The 19,233-nt window shown below is 36.2% G+C and overlaps 1 protein-coding gene across 6 annotated transcripts in view; it reads right to left on the bottom strand.

The window, feature by feature from the left end:
- The window catches only part of Pgant9 (polypeptide N-acetylgalactosaminyltransferase 9), a 442,501-nt gene that overhangs the window by 267,181 nt on the left and 156,087 nt on the right, over positions 1-19,233 (bottom strand). The window contains exon 1 of one of the 6 annotated variants that reach the window (XM_076364356.1): positions 5,712-6,042. The exons of the other annotated variants lie outside the window; for them this stretch is intronic. The gene's annotated coding sequence lies outside the window, so the exon portion shown is untranslated. Of the gene's footprint in view, positions 1-5,711; positions 6,043-19,233 lie in introns of those variants that run through there. 6 annotated transcript variants of the gene reach the window in all.

Here is a 19,233-nt window from a genome sequence, read left to right as displayed (position 1 = left end):
CAAACTCCCCAATTCCCCATTCCTCCAATTTCAACTTCCGAACCTTAAATTCTAAATTATAATTATTCCATGCTAACCATTCTGTAAATCAACAATCGTCCAGCTAACATTCCGCAACTAACAAACTGAACGCTCCTCAAAAATGAACCCATTAACTCTCCATCTCTCCCAGCGTTCAGTAGTTTTCGCGTTACAGAGGATTCGCCGTCAAAACATCGCTCGCAAAATATTATCTACCCCTAAACTACCAACGGGATCATTAAGGAATATGGCGTTCCGTCTTCCGTCGGCGTCGTCGCCGGTCGACGTTTCAACCTCGACTTCCCTATCGCCGGCAATCTCCTTCTCCACGGTGAATCCACATTTCCGCGCCACACACCTCCTCCGCGCGGAGGATCTCGACTCCGCGGGATTAGATTACGGCGTAAGCGGCTTATTTATCGCCGCGGCGCGGAGTCGCGACTGCACCGTAATCAACGCGCCGAGAAACATTCCCCGAAACGCGCCGTCGCGTCTTCCCGGCGGAAATCTCGCATCGACGCAGCCCGACATTCCTCAATGCGACGAGATTTTTCGACAACGGAACGCGGATTCCAGACACGCGCGGATACGAAAGCTGCGGCGCAGAATTTATTGCCTCTCGTGTGTTCCGACGAGATTGTTCCGCGATAAGATTCGAGGTCTGATAAGTTGATGGGACCGGGAGATGTTGATTCAATCGAGACGATACGCGTTGTCGGGCTAAAGTTTCGAACTGTATGTGAAATTAGGGCTGGTTGTGTGTGCATGTAGGTGCAGTTGCGAACGACTATATTAACTCTTTGCACTTTGAATTTCTTTCGCATTTTTTCTTCGATAATTCTGTAGTATTACGATGTTTAATTTGAAATGTATTTTAAAAAATAGATAGTTTTTAGAGAGTAGTGTAAACGATTCTTCTTAGTAATAATATTGAAAATAACGTGATAATATAATGTATTTTAAAAATTGGCAAAGAAGCACACCTGTGAAAAAACTGATGTAGTCACGCTCGACGTACGAGCGCAAAGAGTTAATCATGTTAATAATAGTTAACAAATATTAGATGTAAGTTTATTCGTGATATTGATAACACTTAACTAGTGTTAAATATACATTTAATAATAATATTGACAACAGTTAACTAATATTACGTATAAACTTAAATTTATTAATGATATTAAGAACACTAATACATTGATATAAACGTCACAAATTAAGAGTCATATATCTTATAAATATATAAACGAAATAACAAAAATTGTATATCTTTATGTATGACTAATACACATGTGCAAGTTAGTTGGTGAATTAAATAATTGACATTAATAAAGAATGAGTGATACCAGTGTGACAAGCTCTAAGAGTGTCCAATAAAACTTGTCTCGCTCTTTCTTCCCAATAACTAATAAACACATTAATGTCGTTTGACGAAAACGGTGAAACAGAAGAATTCACATAAAATGTTCTAGTCATTCGCGATTCACCTCCTATTTTCCGTTAAACAGACGAGAGCGGCATGTTTGCACCGACTCGATCGAATAATGCTACAAATCCCAATATACTCCGCGATTGCTCAATATCTAGCCAATCGATAGACAAACATCAGGGAATCGTTGCAATTTACCGCGATCCCAGACAGTCGAACGAGAATCTTATTGAACGACTATCTGACGTACGAACGAAAAAGAAACGAGAAGAACCAAGTAGTTACGGTAGCCTCTAATTAATTCCATCTCCTCGAAAGAGAGACGGGTCTGAAATAAAGCTGTCGCAACGCGTGACGCGTATATCGAATCGATCCATGGCTGATCAAACGAGTCATCCGCCGGGATATCGCAATCTCCGCGATTGAAAACCGCGCACGGCGCTTCGGATTGCCGGATTAGGAAAGAAAATGATAAATAGTCCGAAATAATTTTTCATTAATCGCATTGCCGTACGTTCGCGTGCCCTGAATCGAGCGCAACTAAAATCAAATCGATTACGAGTGGAGAAGATAAATTCCAAAATGAATTTCTCATTAATTGCAGTACTATCCCCTATATATTCGAGTATAATCAACGGGACTAACATCAAATCAAAGGGGTTACTAGTTTTTGAAATATTAATAATAACATAATTATATATTCTAATAAGTTATATACAATAATGAATGATACTAATGAAAACAATTAATAATCATCAGAAAACAATAAGTAACATTAACAAAGAGATATTAATAATAAATATAACTTACTAATACATCAATTTTCAATTGATTTAATACCAGAAATCACTGTGCGTTTATAGTGCAGAAAATATTGAATAATGTTTATACGTTCCATTATCTTCAATTTTGGATCTTTTTTTTAATTGTACTGTCCGTATCAATATGCGCGTATCGAATAATCGAACCGGATATGTGGTCATGCAATCGACAGAGGAAAACCGACGGAACGAAAGAGGAAAAAAAACGAACGGGTTCGTTCCCTTTCGGGGGATCCGGTGCACGGCGAGCCGAACAAGTGTCGTCGCCAGTGCCCGACACTTTTCCGCTCTCTTTCGTCCACTTTCTTTCGCGTTCCCGCGCCGGGAGACCACGTGGCTTGTGAAAGAAGCTGCTGCGAATTAAAATTCCGTCGCCGACTCGCCTCGCTCGTCAGCTGATACACGTTCACGCAACGACGAACGGTCTCGAGCCTTTTTCGAGGATGTTGAGAAACGGCCGGTTTTGTAGCGATAGGTGCACTGTTAGTCAAGAGTTTGGTAGTCGCTTCTAATATTCGTGGTTTGTAAGGGAAAATAAAGTAAATAATCAAGTAAATAGTCAAGTAAACATTCAAGTAAAAAATGAAGTAAATTATCATGTAAATAATGAAGTGAATAATGAAATAAAAAATTTGTGGTACCTACTTTATTTTTAGAAACTTTATCCTAATTCCTTTTTTGGTATCGAATCGGTTGCGTTTTATTTCAAGAAGCATTACCGTTTCAACTGATTCTATTTTCTACTATTACTTTTACATTAATTGCGTAATATGATCTTTTTTTAGAACATACGTTTCATTTTTCTTCTTATATCATTATATTCACGAGAGTTATAACATTTCGTCCTTTATCATCAATTTAAAACTATAATTTTCAGTAACTACAGATTAATGATTGTAATCTCATTTTTGTATTTTATACAACTTCTTAACGCTCTTCTTGTTTAACTCGTAGATGTTTATAAAGTAAAATCACCATTAAGAAGAGGAATCGTTATTTTCTTATACCTGTAAATCATCGATTTAACGACGATACTGTAGTACAATTTAATTATTGGTTGAAAATTCAGGTTGTGTCAATAATGCACGCTAGATCCTATCATAGTCCTATAGACTCTATGTCAATAAGAAAATACAGATTGCTCTTTAACGTGATAGAAACGGCAACGTTACAGCCGCGTGTGTAAACGTTACGGCTCTATTTGCAAACGATCAGGAACCCGGAATTTGCTCAGGTGAATTCAGTGCTTTTTCGAGTGAAGAATAATCATTTCTAATCGCTGTCAATTGTAATGTACGACGAAGAGTAATTGTAATTAGGTACACTTGATTCTACGAATTTTTCATATCGAAATAATGTTACAGGCAGTCTTCAAAAACTGAAATTTTACGGTGAAATTTTGACGAAGCATCCAAATGACTTGATTAAAATTAATTAAGATCGAATACAAATATTGACGAGAATCCAATTAATCAGTAAAAAGACACGAATGAATGAAAATCTACATACAATATTCAATAAAGAGTTTTTAATTGGAAATTATTAAAATCAGAACGTATCGAATTGTCTTCAACCAATTATTTTTAACGATGAACACGTTGACAATTCGAAAAATACAGAAGTAATATTCGATAGTAATTCAATAAATACACTATATTAATATAGATTATTTTTTCCTATAAGATTTCTAATAATACACATTGCATCAAACGCACGTGCCAGTTAAAAAGTATTGTTCGAAAGATACAGAAGCTTTTGTAAACTCTATAGAATCCTCAAAAACAAATTCACCAAATGTATTTGGTTAAATTATTAAATAAAACTAAGGAATAAGAAAATTGTATTAAACTAGCATGTCACCTTCAGAAAATTCCTCCAATAAGTTTCGATTAGATATCACAATAAAATAAAGATAAAAATCAAATAATGATTTAACACTGCGTAATTTCAATCGATTTATCTGTAACGCCTAGGGTGACAAATAATCTCTGGCTCGTTCAACTGATAAATATCTATTGCGATAAGAAATCATTCACAGACGGAGTAATTTGATCCTGCGTAACAGATAAATTGCTGCTATTTCATAGCTCGTATGGATAGGTATTTGCTATATAATTAGTAAAAGCTGCTTTATTTCTTACGTAGATAAATCTTGCGTATTGCGACCATTGACGTTATTCCGACTGGTCTCGAAAATCAATTCGGCTTAAGTAAATAATATTTCGAAGCCAATATGAGCAAATATTTCACATTGGTGGTTCATTATCGCAGACCCAATTAATGCCTCGAATGTCATTCCTATCACTAGTGAGTAGAAAATGATCAGCTCACGGTGACTGCGGATAAAAACTTGATGCGAATGTCCCAGTCAGTCTATTTTATTAAAATTCTTAAGCTAACGGTTCCTCTTGACGACCGAACGAATTCCTTTAGTCTAACATAAACCTGAACCTCGGTATTTCATGTGCCAGTTGAATTCTTCATTTAACTATTTCCTTTTATTTCATTTATTTTTCACCGGTTACTATCATTTACTTTAATAAATTCGAGTTCCTCCTTTTTCTTCAACTTTAGAGTCGTCAGATGACTTCGCAATGTTATCATTACTGAAATCATAGAGGTAACTCTATCAGAATCGAATCGAATTAAATGTCAATAAATGAAACCTTAGGCATTCAGGAAAATCTGAATAAATGTATCGCAAAAGAAACGTTGTAGTACTGAAATCGGGTAGTATTAGAAAAAATACTACAAATTTGTTCAATTTTTATCGATGATCTTGCTGACTACGTTAACACAGTCGTTACTGTCATCTATCTCAATGGATAATATATATTATACACTACAAATGCTTCAATATACACACTGCATCCTCTTTATAAACCGATAAAAAATGTGCCAAAGAAGAATAATTCATTTAACTATTTCTATAGGAAACATGTAACGTGATTAATAATCCCATCAATGTGTGTCAAAGCCAATCTAGCTCCGTATTGTACCTCCACATACCAAACTATTCAAGAATCCATTATTCCTTCTTACTGCCTTCTAAATCTAAATCAAGAACCATGTTCAAAGACAAGCTTCACAAAAGCAACCTTAGCATGAAATGTTATATTTTCCAGTAAATTGTTAACCACAAGTACTTCCAACAAGTGCAACTGTGAAACTAAACCATAAAACAAGATATTAATCAAGATCCTACCGCATTCCTTCTCACTTCCACCTAAATCCGAATGAAGAACCATTTTCAAAGACAAGCTTCACAGAAGCAACCTTAGCATAGCATATTTATTTTCCAGTAAATTATTAACAATAAGTAGTTCCAACAACTCGAACTGCGAAACTAAATCATAAAACAAGATATTAATCAAGATCCTACCGCATTCCTTCTCACTTCCACTACTCGTATCGTTAATCATTTACAAAGACGATCTACTTACATCTCACAGAAGCAATCGTCGGCCAGTCGGCACGAACTCCCACAATCCCACACCCACGCACCGCATGTATCGAAGTTCCGGCGCCCAGGCTGGCCGTTCGGCCGACGTATCCTCCGGTCCACGCGTTCAAATCACCCACTGAACCCGCGGAACCGATTTTCACCGAGGAACCGTGACGGACGCACAGAGGCACGCGCGACGCGGAGACAAAGGCCGGCGATCCGAGAACGATCGGCGGGTAACGGCGGCGGGCCACGAGGGAACCGGCATACCTGGCGACGACCAGGCGTTAACTGAAAGCGTATGGCGGCCGAGGAACGCCGACCGCCGCGGCCAGTACACCTGTGTGCCCCCCTCGAGTAGGAGAAGGCGAGCGAAGGTAGGAGAGGCCGCCAGGCCGAAGGAGAGGACCGACACTCCCGATACGACCTTTACACAAGAGATATGTTTACCACGATAAACGGTAAACGATGCGACGCGACGAAACGTTCCTGTGCCTGACGAAATTCACAAGGGGAAACTGCTCGAGGAATTTTTCAATGGTTTTCCGGGTTTCTGGTTTTCTGGGATGGCTATTGGGGAATTATTCTTTTGTTTCTTAACACACCGTGTACCGACTAATTTTCAGAAAACTGAACTGAGCGGATGGCAATTTTCAATGAGATTAACTTATATGACTATACATACAAAAATTCAGATAACATTGTTATGTAATATATTTTAAATAGATAATCAATTCGAATCAAATTTAATATTTTTTTAAGTGCTGCGGTAAATAGCAAAGTTGCATAGCTAAGTGTCTTTATATAGAAACGAAGTTTCTCGTTACCAGTACGCAACGAATTAATTGTTTTAAGCATTTATTTTTTTTTTTTAATTGTCTGGAACGTTTATCGGGGAGTTTTTCATTTTTTTAGTAATCTTAAAGGTTATCGGGGAATTATTTTCGTTTTGAATTTTCTTGAACGTTTATCGGGGTATCGTTCTTTTCCTTCTTGGTAATCGTAAAGATTTAGCGGAGAGTTACTTACTTTTTGAATTTTCTTGGAGGTTTGTCGGGGAATTATTGTTTTCCTTTTTGGTTTCCTTAACGGTTTGTACCGGAATTATTCTTCTCTTCTCGAGTTTTCTTGAACATCTGTGGAGGATGTATTCTCTTCTTTTCTGTCTTTGTTAAGGATTTGTCGGAGAATTTTGTTTTCTTCTTTTTAAAAAGAGTGAAGTGATAGTTGGCTTCAAGTTCTTTTCTTGGAGAACGTAATTCTATTTATATCAGAAGTAGTTGTGCTTTTTAATTACCTACATATTTCATTTCAGGATGACAGGAGTGCTATTATAATTTTCAGTATTTATGGAGGTTAAAATTCTGTATGTATCATTTAAACTTCTTTTGAATAGATATCCATCTACGAAACTTGTAAGTAGCACAATTTGTTAGTCAAATATTTGAACCGGATAATAATTATTACCGTTGCGATTATTCAAAATAAACCAATTATTTCCAATGATTTGAACAGTTAATTTTCATTTACTCCTCATATTTATTTTATTTTATTTATTAAATGTAGTAACTGATTTAGTGTAATACATTTTTAAATGTTCTTGAAACGTCCACAACGTAATTGGTTGACGACGAGAGTTTGTTTTGTATACTTTAACACCCTTCCACTCGAGTTATGTGTTTGGATTAAAAGTAAAGAAAATTATAAGTCATATGTTTTCATTCTCCAGGTGCTGACGTTTACAGTTCGAAGCATCAGTGTCATCAAGTTGCAAGTCATTCATTTTCTTAAATCCTTCTTCCAACTTTTTGATGCGTGACGGTCATAATGCCAGTAATCTAAAGCATTGTCGCAATTCCCAATGTCATTTTACCCTTCATCTTTGATAATCTCCCTTATTACTCCTTTAATTTTAGTACATTGTCATACATCGTATTTCCAGGAATCATTTTTCAACAAAAATCCATTTTCTTCTTCTCTTCTTCAGTAAAATGCAGTTTCCAATTACACATAACCATCAAATTATAATTCTGAAAACAATTACTTACAATTCTTATTACATCGTTTAATATCCAATCTACTTGAAAGTAAATTAACATTTATTAAGAACTAATAATTGCATATAGAATTCACTTATTCGACTCACTATATCGTGCAATACCATCTGCATCTAAAACTTGCAACACCCTAACACTGGAACTTACTTGTTTCGTAATTATTGACACCTTAAAACCATTAAATATTCGAAATGATTTCGAAACTAAATAGTATCGCTTGAATAGTACAATGAATATCCGAAGAAACTGAAAACAATCTATCGTTACAATTTTTATACAGCTTACAAATCAATCACATTAACACTAAAACTACCAAACGTGTCAGAATTACCCATTCTCGATGTCTTCTTGTAATTATTAATAAGATAACAAATGTTTCCCTGAAAAATCATTAAAGAAACTGATTCAACAGTAGCCAAACTAAATTATAAACCAATTAAACTCTCAGCAGATACTGGAATCTTGGAGTTTCTATAGAGAAATTTCAAAGAATCAGTGCAACTGCAGTTTCAGTGTTAAATGCTCAGTAGTTTCAACGTTAGAAGCAAAATTACTCGACACAAATTTTACAATGGCATACATTTAATTCGTTCAAACATAATAGATGTTTTCCACATTCCGTCGTCCTCCAAGGACAACGCACATTATCGTTATAAAACTCTTCCCGAGAAAGAAGTGCTCCGCTCCCCCATTGAACTTCGTAGTAACAACGAAGTTCGTTGCCTCGGGACTCTTTTCGTTCTAAGATAAATTACCTGCAGGCACTCCCTTCAACAGGTGGAACCGCGACGGTTTACGGTTTAATTTCAGAAAGTGTGGAGAGAATGCGGCGCGCGGAGGGAGGGAGGACGAAGATCCTCGCTCTCTTATTGGAAAGATTGCGGGTCGAGTGATCACGGAGGCCGAGGTCTTTTGCTTTCGTGCAAAGGCCATCGGGAATGTTGCTTTCCTACCGCGAGAGAACAGGTTTGCATATTTTCTGTTCGCGCTTCGGTCCTTTTGTATTATTTCCCTGACAAGTTCTTGCCGGCTCATCCTTAGGTTATAGGTTTCCAGAAAGAATACGGGAAAGTGAAACACGGTATAATCTCCATTACGCGAATAGAATATCCATTGATCGGAGCGATCCGCTGATCTACCGTCGACATTTCAGTGGATCGGAATAACAGCGGTCTAACTACTATTTCTGAGGTGAGATTATTAACTACTGTCTCGAGAATAAAGGTTTTCGTGAAATTTATATATAATAATTTATTATATATAAATATTATATATAAATATTTATTATATATAAATATATATATATAATTACTATTATTGTATAAACTTATATAAAATTGTATTAATATTAATATTTAACACTGGAACTACCGATTAGTCAAACTGATTTTTTGAAATTTTTCTATAGAAACTTCAACAGTGCAACGATTGAGATTTCTAATGTGACTTACAATTCAGTTTACCTATTGGTAAATTAATTCCGGTAGTAATTTCTATATAATACCTATTATCTTTTTCATAATTATAAAAAAATGAAATCAGGAGTGGGTCAGCTTTCATATCATGAAAGCTTTTTTTCTGGAATTTATTATAGAAATAGTAGTTAGATTATTATTAGTTCGTGATATATATTTGATGCAAAGGGGATTTTAAGGCGTTTTTAGAAATAGTAAAATGGAAGGTTAAATGGAATATTGATAAATTATAGAAAAAAATGAGATAGATTTTAAATAAAAGATAGTAATCTCTATTTGTACTGAGACACCATGTTTTTAATAGACTCTACTTGTTCATTCTTTATTTCAAGGTTCTCAGCAACAATACAAGAATAAATTGTGCATTAAATCTACAATTCAACGAGGATCTTCATTGGCTGAGGATAATACCAGTCGGACGTGTCATTAATATACTAATCAACCACCTCTTCACATTCACTTCAATATTTTCAAAAATTTCCTTTGTTTCCAAATAATACTACTTCATTAGTACCAGAAAACATAGAAAATACAAAAATCCATGACCTTTCAAAGACAAACATGCTTATTAACCAACTAACATTTGGTTAACACTATTTCTATCAAAGCTGTCAAGAGACACCTTCCAAAATTGTAACTTAAAACCATTTCCCAGTTTAGTCCTACATTTAGAATACACTTTTCAACTTTTCCAAGTTTAGCCATACATTCTGAATACTTCTCAATTTGTCCAATAAATAAAATAAATAGGAAATGTCAAAATTCAATTGAGAAAAAACAATCATCAATCAAATTATTCTAAAATAATTTCCAGTTGAAAGTTCAAAAGGTGTCTCTCGACACTTTCGACAGAAATAGTGCTTTCACACAGTAAAACTATAAAATTTGATATTTAATATTATACCTTGTATAATGCATCAATTTGAGAAATATTGAAATAAAATAGCTTTGTTCCTCGATGTCTCACCAGAAAATGTCCAAATATTTCTAGTGAAAAACTTCCGAGTGCAAAGGGTTAATAACCATTCCGTCATCCAACCGATCACCACGATCACAAAAGCAACGTCCATCTGAAAGAGACATTCCCAAACGCACTAACCGATTAATCACCCCGTGCAGATAAAGATCGAATTAACCGATGCACGGGAACAACGGAGATCGTCAAGCGTGAATTTCGATTGTTCAGGATATGCGGTTAATAATCGGCTGCTACTATAATCACGTCGGATCTCTATCGAGTTTCAACGTTAAGTTCGAAACTGTTTCGAGGTTTGGGCGCGCGCAGCGTCCTGGGAAAACTGCAACAATCATTCGCAGTATACGAATAGTGGTACACAGTATGTACGAAACGATTCCGGCCTGTTTCATTACCGCGAGCCCGTAGTATTGTATTATCGGCGGTCGAACAAATTGCTTCCTTCCATACGGTTTTCGAATTGCGGATACCATAAATACTGGCCCACCTACGGGGAATTCGTCGGACGGAATTCATCGGCCGCCAAGCCAGCGAGGAGCCGTAAGTTATCGGGATCGCGAGAGGAAAATTGAACCGATACGAAACAAAACGGCGTTCCGAGCCGGCCACGCTGCTCGTTTCCTGCCCTACGTTTCGTTGTAAAAATAATGCGGGCAACGATACTTTCTTTCCTTTCTTCCCCGCTTTTCTTAGGTTCTTTGTTCCTTTCTTTGGGACTTGTCGGGAATAAAGTGCAACGAAATGGCAACAACCGATTTTCTATCGACATTTTGGGAATTGAAACTGCTGGCTGATTGCGCGTTTCGTTATTCCGGGGAGGTTTTCTTGTTCTGCGGTGGATAGAAGAAATAATGAGCAGTTTTAAGGAATTTAGGTGAAGTTTGCTGTATTCATGCAGTAATTTGTAACTGGTTGGTTTATTCGATGTTTCAGTAGTTTTAATAGTTTATTGAATAAGTAATTTCATTTCTGTAAATGTGCAATACTTAAATTAATATTCGATTTCAAATCATTAGATTTCGAATTGATTTGTTGGAATATGGATGAATAATCGGTTAATTATCTGCCTAAAATAACTCTGTTTCTCGCATATTTCAAGAATAAACTGTAATTATTATATTCCATTATAACTATCATTTGATATTAATAACCGTATTATTAATTTAATGTAACAACATGATTATAAACACGATCATATTATGAATAAAACAAGATTTCACGTTTACGGGTTCCACGCACGTACCAAAAGTGTGCGGCAATGGGTTAAGGGTTAAAACCGGTCGTTTAACCGGTCGCGGTACATTTAGTGTTAATCCCGTTATACGATGTTCTACTGTAAACAAATGCGAGTACCCTGCCAATAAATCCGATTCACCCCGTTCGCTCATTTTTATTAGTCAACTCACTCGTCGATCCAGCCCCATCGTACCACGCGAGATCCATTCCTCCCTATTCCAAGTCAATTCATTCCACCCGCTGTTCACTTTGAAAATTCCGGGAATCGCGGAACGATTTCCATCCGACGTCGTCGGAGTCCCGGATAATTCGGTTCCCGGTTCATTCATGCGTCGAACGTACGAAACTTTTCCGCGATTGCGCGCCTTCGAAATTGGCAAACAGTGGAGTTTCGTTCGTGGATGTCCAGTGGATCGCATCCCCGCCCCCTCGCCGTTCCCTTGAGTTCCTTCCGGAACAAGCGTTGGAAACTTTTCTCCGTTAACTACTTACCTGCAGCAAGCGACGCGATAGGTCCGCGCCCCCTCGCCGCGCCGAAGATTACGTTCAATCAGAATTAAGGATGCGCTGGCGGAGAACCGTTGCCCGGGGATTGGTCGATGATCTTCGTCTCATTTCGCCCGATCCTCGACGAAGTTAATCCAAAGATCTCGCCGTTCGATCGACTTCTCCGCGGAGAAGTTTAACTCTTTCGATCTGAATTTTTTGATCTTTTGTTATTTTGTGTTAGAAATTGAAAATATTAAGCTGGGAATATATATATATATACACAATATAACATAATAATATAATATAATACATTATATATTATTTATTCCCAGCTTAATACTCTCAATTTCTAACACAAAACAACCAAAAATCAAAAAATTCAAATTATATATATAGGTATAATTAAAATATAGTATATAGTACCCATATATTGGAACTACAACTGCCGATTATAACTGAAGTATTATAATTTTACAGTTGAACATTTTTACTTAGCAGGAAAAATTTGTTCGAAGTATTGATTACTGCAACATATACACAAATTATCGAAAGCAATGAAGGTGTTGTTAATCTACCAACCAATTCTACTGTAAAACACAATAAAATAGATAACAATTATTTTCTCAGGTAAAATGTATTCGATTAGAAATAATAATTATAAGTGTTCATCGAATTCTCTCTTTTCTGGTTCGGTTTTTGGAAACGGATTTTTTTCTCTGCCCGCACGTTTGATTTTTGGGACGAGGAATCTCACGAAGATATTACCCTATGAATAACGCAAACGTCGTGAAACGTGAAACGGTGGAAAACGTGATGCTTTGATCTTATCGGATTTCTTGGGACGCCGGGTAATTTAAAAAGTGGGGGAGCGGGGTCAACGTGTCCCTTGTTAGAGATCCTCGTGGGCCTGGAGACTTTAAATTACACGAGGATTTTCCTTTTTGTCAAGAATTCTTTGGAATTCACTTTTGTGTATGGAAATATTGAGTGTAAACACACGATTGGTGTTCTGTGATCACATTAAAACAAAAAGTCCTGAAAATCTCACACGTTAACATTTCATCTACTCAAAATCGACTAACAGTCCATATTAATATTTAATAACAATGAATATTTAACAGAATTTCAAGGAACACTGTACAATATAATATAATTAATTATTTTTCATATCAATTGAAAAGACATCGACAATAATGGTATTAACAAAAATAAAAAGAAGAAATACAAAAATTAACAGTTCTTTTAACTTAAAAATTCAAAAATTCCATATTTTTTCTATATGTAAATTTGCTCTGAACCATACAGCTTAATAACAAGAAAGGTAATTCTTCATTTGAACTCAAAGAAATTGACATTTATTATTTATGTTAAGCTGTATTCGAGATCTTTATCTGGAGTCTGACAAGACACTACAGGCCAAGGGGTTAACACTAAAATTGCCAAACAGTTAGATTGACATTTTGAAATTCCTCTATAGAATAATTAGCGCATTGCTAAACCAATCTCTTTAATTATTTCTCAGAGAAACATCTGTGACCCTATTAACACTAGAACTACCGAGCATTTAGCAAAATAGTAACAATAAATTTTTCTCGGTTCCTTCAGATACTCGTTATAGTGTTCGAGAGTAACTATTCATTTTCCAAATCATTTAAGATATTTAATATTTTTAAGGTAGCGATAATTGCGAAATGGGACAACTGAGAACAGTCATTTTGACTGGCACGGTAGTTCTAGTGTTAATAATTGCAAAAAGAACTAACAGAAAAATGAAGCGTTGCAATGACTTCCTCGTTCCAAATTGTTGAAGAACAACTACAATAAAAAACTTGATTTCAAATAAAAATATTTCGTAACATAAGTAACTAGATCATAGCGTAATATGACTACTGTGATACTAAACGATTAATAATTATTTTCAGTATCATTTGCCCTTGTTATTAAAGAATAAGTGGTACCATTCAAAACGCCAGAAATTTTCGTGACGGTCAACGTGTTAAATCTATCGGTACCGAATATTCCGATTGAAACCTCGGAACCAGCGCATCCCCGATAAGCGTGCAGCACGACGAGATTCCGCGGAGCCTCTTATCCAACGGCCTCTTTTGTACTACTAAACCAACGTTTATTTCCACTCATCTGTCTTCTATTGTTCCTTCAACCCCTTCAATTATGACAGTGATTTAAGAGGGTATGTTACTTGGCCGTAAAGTTGGAACAGGTAAAACCATCTATCCCGATGCGATGGGCGGCCATAAATCTTCCAGGACGACGCGGGGCTTCCTCCAGTTTGCTGGTTGACATCGAGCGCAGCCCTTCGCCGATACCTCGATATTTTCGTAGCGTTACACGTATCGACACGCGATATTCATGGACAGGGGAACCAGAGGGATTCGAGAACTGTCGGCCGGGCTGTCGATAGGTCTATCCTTGCACAAAAGGAGTATCGAAGATCACGGGCCAACCGAAAGTAAAGCGATTCCGTTGCAAAATTAAGTGGAAGAACGCTGTGAACCGAAATTCCCTGATACCAGCCTTTATCTTCGAGATGTTTTATTATGAAAATGCTTTTCAATGGGAGCCATTGGATAGGAGCTGATGCGTGATCGTTTCTATCGTTGAATAATATTTGTTTCGATATCTACAAATGATACAGATTTCTATGTATTGACAGGGTATTAACGGGTTGATTAATATTACATACAAATAACATGTGTTACGTTAAATTTTATTGGAGGTTTTAATTCATTGTATCTGGAAATAATATGTAATGTTTGTTAAATTTCTGAATTATCGAAAGCATTCGTATAAATAGATTTCGTCTTTGCTTTAGATCATTCAAAATCTTAAAGAAAACTAGATATCGGTTGGATCTTAAAAAATCTAGATATCTTTATTACGTGACACAAATAGTCATAATAAATATTTCCATCGCGTATCGATGGAATTTAAATGATTCATACATTTATATCAATAAATCCTAGCACAAAATGTATCATATAAAACTTAATTATAATACACTTACGAAAATGTATTCGAATATTCCGTCGATATCTAAAAAGATTGCGCATATCACATGAAATCTCAGAATATTCCCCGAAAATGGGATAAACGTGTTTCAAGCTGAATCTATAAAATCGAAAACACTCGCGGTATTACATTTTCCACTCAATTTTGTAAGAGGAATCGATTCCTCCGACTGGCGGCACAGTTTCACGCACAATCCCTTCGACGCACCCGACGTCGTGCCGACGGTCACTTAACGTGATCGTTTATTTAAACAATTTTCGCCGACAGCGTTCCCTCCAGACCGAACGCTCGAAATCAGGTGAAAGAGATTTAATAATCGATACGCTCTCCCCGTCTCTCCCAGCTGTAGCAAATACAGGAAAAGAAGGGAGCGAACAAACAGACCTCTATTTACAGTTCCCCGCGTTTGTTCCAGATTTACAGTTGGCCGTAACGTTCGACGGAATTGGGATATTACGTTGACACATTTGTAACGGCAGCGGGGGGGATTACCGCATGATGAATCGGCGCCACTCGTGATCGGTAATCCGGGGAAGGTGCAGTTGTTATTCAGGAAATTGGTCACGCTTGCGTAACCCGGATTCGACGTTGACCGTTTCGAGTTCTAATTGCTCCAGATTTCTTCGATTCTGAATTCAAGCTGTGAACGCTGCACTCTGGAATCGTTTATAGCTCGATCGCGGATTTATATGAATTTATAGAAAATTCGAAAATGAGTATAGAATGTGTACAACATAGGAAAATATATAAAATACCCAAAAGTTACAATGTTCACTAATAAAACCTATCGAAATTCTATATTTCTAATTATATTTGAAAAAATTTGTATAAAGAGAAAATATTACATCTAATCATCAATATATTTTTGTTTTTAATTTATATCGGTATAGGATACTTGTGTGATTAATATAATTTGATTATATCTTTATTATTATAACATTCTACACAATTGAGTTTTGCATGGTCAAATATGTTACAAACACCCGCAAACAACTTGCAATATAAATTTCTGTGAACTTTGTCAATTTTAATCAAAGTTATTTTCTCTCGTGTATTACCAGAATCATTGAATTTTGTTTCCCAAGATACAGCAGTGTCATGTTTATGCGACACAGCATTGAAATGGTTAATTCGAATTTCCCCGGTGACGAGCGGCGGGAAAACCAAAGTAAAATTAAGTAATGTAGGTCAATCGATCGTCCAGAAGAGGAGCGTCGTTCTGCAGGATGCTCTTGGCCCATTTCGCTTGTATTTGTTTCGCGAGTTTCAGCCCCAGCTCTCCCCGAATTGCGTTCTAAATAATGCATCATTCGCGGGGACGTTTGACCACGTTGAAACATGCCGGGCATGAAAGTGATTCAAAAAGCCGGGCTTCCTTCAATCGGTAATTCTAGGACGGCGGTGCGGTACGACGGAAAAAAAGCTCCGCAAGGAGAAAGAGAAAGAAACGAAAAAGCTGAATGCTTCGTCCGCCGTGACATCAATTTTTATTGCGGGGGTTGTTCCGCATGATGAAACGCATCTCTTTGGACTCGCTTTCTTTCAGATTCTGCTTCCGTTCAAAATATAAATTTCAATAAGCAATCCTTCTTTTTAGAACTCGGAATGATATAATATTGTGAACTCCACAGAAAAATTCTACTATACATAATACTACGGAAAAACAATTTTAACGCGTTGAATGCTACGAGGATTACCAACCAAATCGAATTACTATAGTTCGCTCGACTAAACGATGATTATTTGGAAACATTTCTATATTATAACTAATGCTATCTAATGCGGCGACGTTCAGTTAGATGAATGATATAACAATAATAATACTATTCAATGAAATGATTTAATATTATATTTCTTCCATTTTGTGCGTTTTACTGTATAAAATCGCGCAGCATTCAACGTGTTAATTGTTATGTCTACAATTAAAATTAATTGATTAAAACGTTTTAAACTGTAATGTATCACCGATCACAGAATCAATCAGACATTTGTATTATTTCGAATTTTATTAATACAGACTAATAATGAAAAATAAGAATATTATAAACCTGAATGAGTCGTAAGTTGATAAATTAACCCTTCGAATGAAAACGACGACGTTCATGTGAAACTTCATTATGAAAATTACTTTATAAATCTGTCGTATCACAACCAAAATAATTTTTCTATTGTCAGAAATAAACTTCATTGAATCTATAACATTTTCTTAATTAACGCATTTTTTAAATCATTTCTTTTATAATGTCCGAGTTGCGACAAAACTGTTACCTTCCACGAACGACAATTTGAAGGAAAAAAGAAGATTAAATACGTATGATAAATAAAGATATAATTTCGTTTCCTTTGAAACCAATTTTTCCCACTCAGGACAAGATGTTTTTAACACTAGGTTTACGGGCATTTATTGTACACTTCATTCTATTATTCCCAAAAGAATTGATGCTCGTTTATTTAGGTTGTGGAAACTGGAGATTTAATAGTAAGTAATTGGGGTACATGTCAGAGTGATCGCATCAATCAAAATCGTCGTAAACATTTACAAAATAATATTTCTAAAATCCAATATGCGTCAATTCGACGCGTTCCGTAAACCTAGTGTTAATTTCCTCGACAGCTCATAGATGTTCCCAGTGACACGAGACAGGTCGCAAAATTACAGAGTGCATGTAAATAAGTTAACCGCCGGTGGACAATGCATTTAATGGCAGAGAGTCTGCAAAGTCTGTCGGTCTGAGCTAGTCTTCATTTATTCGCGAGGGAGACTCGCGAGCGCGGCAAGTGCGGCAGATTGAAAGTTCATGTTCGGATGTCGGATCGGAGCATTAATCTTCTAGCCTCGCGACCCATTATTCGCGTGTCGGTGATTCCCGGGAAAAAATTGCATCTGTATAATGCAGCGCAACCCTCCGCGTGAAATTCATAAGCCCCCGCGCGCGGCTGACGCGTGGATTAAAAACCGACTCGGATTGTTATGTAGTTTCTTTGAACAAGGGAAAACTCGAGCGACGTTTTCAATTTTCGATCGATTCGGTCGACAGCTTCCTCTGTTAGTTTTCGTTCTTCGATCGGTCATTTCTTTTGTTTTGCACCCTTTCGTCGATGCGTTCCGCGAAATATATTGAGAAAATAATAGGTTCGTAAGAGGATTTGCAATGGACAGAATAATTGTTTGGGATTTTGATTATTGGAAAGTAAACTTTCGTGTAATAACACATTGTTGACTGGCAATTTTACGTAGAAGCTATCCCGTGTCGTCGGTTATTATTCCGTAATTAAATATGAAAGTAATTAATTCTACGTAAACTTCGATATACTTTATTTATACATAATGAACTGAAATGAAACTTTGGACATATCTTTTATGTGAATTTTAATATTTTGCTTTTGCAATGTTCTGCACTGCCTTGCGTTTCAAGGATTGAAGTGTCTAATGCAATTGCAAACACGAGTTAACTCGTCACCGGTCAATGTATTAATTTCGAACTGGATATTTGTTTCTTTTGTTGGAACTTCTGGGTTTAGAGGATTAGAAGTTAGTAATGTGAATTTTAAGAATTTTTTGAACGTCGAATGATTTTTCTGTGAAAGTAATGTTTCGAAGTTGTAAATGTACGTGTAATCGGTGTTTGTGTCTAATTACCATCGCTGTTTATTCAAACTCGTGTTTTGTTAAACGATTTGTGAGAATCGTTGAAAGGAAAGATTAATGCTTTTATTTGGCTTTCTTATACTTGGTTGCTGCTACTGTATGCAGATGATATCCGCATTCCAGTTATTAAAGTGCTTAGTCATCGCTTCTAATGGACTTTCATAAACCTTTCATAGATTCCTTAATAGGAGTCCCGATAAGAATTGTGAGCTGTGATTAAACTTGTACTCATTTCTGCTTCCAGATAGAATCAACAATGTTTGTTGTACACGAAGCAAATTTTTTGGTTAATTACCGAATGTTTGCTACAATCTTAATTACATTTACCGATGACTGTTGCATCTTTGTTCTAAGATTCACTCTGAAGCAATATTAAATTAATACCGTACACATTTGTCAAAAGGAGAATCTTTCAATCTAAACCCTCTTCCTCAGAAACTTATTTCCTTAAAATAAATATTCTAGGACCTTCGTTCTAATTATAAAACAGTACTAAAGAATTCATTTCAAATTTCATTTATTCCATTCATAATTTATTTTACTCCTCCCGGAAAACTTATCGTTCGTTCATTTAGATCTTGAGAATTGTTAATATATCAAAATCGATT

Source organism: Nomia melanderi, chromosome 1 (genome assembly GCF_051020985.1).
Source record: "Nomia melanderi isolate GNS246 chromosome 1, iyNomMela1, whole genome shotgun sequence".
NCBI classification, from domain to species: Eukaryota; Metazoa; Arthropoda; class Insecta; order Hymenoptera; family Halictidae; genus Nomia; species Nomia melanderi.
This window is presented reverse-complemented; position numbering and strand designations above follow the sequence as displayed.